Genomic DNA, 1760 nt, shown 5'->3' with positions numbered 1-1760 from the left:
CTCAGTACATGCTTCCTAATTTTTCTTTGAACCATACAATGGCTGAAAGAAAACTTTAAAAACTTAAATTCAGAGACATGAAACTAAATGTATGAAGAGTTTAACCATTTTAGAAAAATGGGTCTACTAGAAACATTACCTAAGAACCCTCCTTTCTTAATAAAGATCTCAAATTTTCCTTTTGAATCAATCTTAAAAATAATATATGAAGCCCTGCCTGGAAAGTTTGAACCACCACACTAAACCTTCAGCGGTTAGGCTGTTTGAAAAGTGCTTCTTGCTTTCCATATTAGTAAGCTCATTCACTTTCTCCAGGCTCACTCAGTTGCAGAGATTTTCTACCCATGATATAGATGTATGATACGTCGTAGATTTATTTAAGAAATAGGTCTCCAGAGGAACACCTTGCCTGCCCGTGGCTCAGCCATGGAGCCACCTTGGTCTCACTGTCTTTGATGGTCTTTACACTCAGCTAATAAAGTCCCATTTTATTCCATTTTTGTATGGATTTAGTTGCCCTTGATTCATTATTTATCTCATGGAAGAAATAAAAACCCCCAAGGATCTCATCCTGGGGACCATGTCTATGCTTCTGAAGAGGCCGCAGTGTTGGTTACATGCAACCCCAGACCTCTGAGTCACATATGGTTGTGGAAATAATCTTGGGGTTCCGTGATGCATGCAATTTAACCCCACACTCACATCAGGCCACACTGCTCCCGGTCAGTCCTCAATAGTATTTGCTTTGTTATATAGTATAAAATAAATATGAAACTGGAAGAGTCATTAGAAGGGCTTCAGTCCACGTCATTTTACAAAACAAAGGTTGTGTAGGGGCGCCTGGGTGGCTCAGTCAGGTAAGCCTCTGACTTCGGCTCAGGTCATGATCTCAGGGTTCATGAGTTTAAGCTCTGCATCAGGCTCTGTGTCTCCCTCTTTCTCTGCTCCTCCCCTGTTCACGCTGTCTCTCTCTGTCCCTCAAAAATAAACAAATGTTAAAAAATATTCAAAACAGAGGCTGTATCCAAGAGTACAGTATGGAACAATTTGGTTGTCCATGAGTTGGGAAAGAAAGAAGCTGGGTTTCCTCATTTCCTTTCCTTGCCTCCTTGCTCCTTGACTATCCTCCCGGGTACAGAGAAAGTATCTAATGCAAGTCCAGCCACTTATATCTCTGCCGTTTGGGTCTGTGAAAGTCATGGTCCAACAGTTTGATTGCCTGAATAGAGAGCTGCAATTTGTAGAAATATCTGACACCTTGCGCAGGAAAGGAGACTGAGGCTGAGCCACTGTTCTACCAGCAAACTCGTCCTGCACTCACTGGTTTCTGTAGGAGGAAGCCAAAGGTGATAGTGCCGTCTACACACCTACATGCATTTCTTAGCATTTTTCCCCAAAGAGCAAATATATTTATTATCCCAGGTGGGCATCCCTTGAAAGCAGGGTGAGTAAAATGAGCATAACTCACACATTATCTACAAAAACAAGAGCATTGGAATTGGAAGACTGTTGTAGCTGGCAGTCCATGAAGGTGTTCAAGGAACGTTTTCTAGGCCAACACTTTGACAGGAAGTAAAACAATATTCTCTGAAATAATCATGGAGCTGAGAATTTTGCCCAAGAGATAACTACATCTATCTGTGTTATAGTTAATACATGGATGAGCATTATTCATATGAATGGTCACATTCAGATCATCACATTAAGTTCTGTGTGTCACACCTCAAAAGTGTCAGGATTGATCTTGATGTCTATCTCCA

This window comes from Suricata suricatta, chromosome 9 (assembly GCF_006229205.1).
Source record: "Suricata suricatta isolate VVHF042 chromosome 9, meerkat_22Aug2017_6uvM2_HiC, whole genome shotgun sequence".
NCBI lineage: Eukaryota > Metazoa > Chordata > Mammalia > Carnivora > Herpestidae > Suricata > Suricata suricatta.
Note: the sequence above shows the minus strand (reverse complement) of the source record.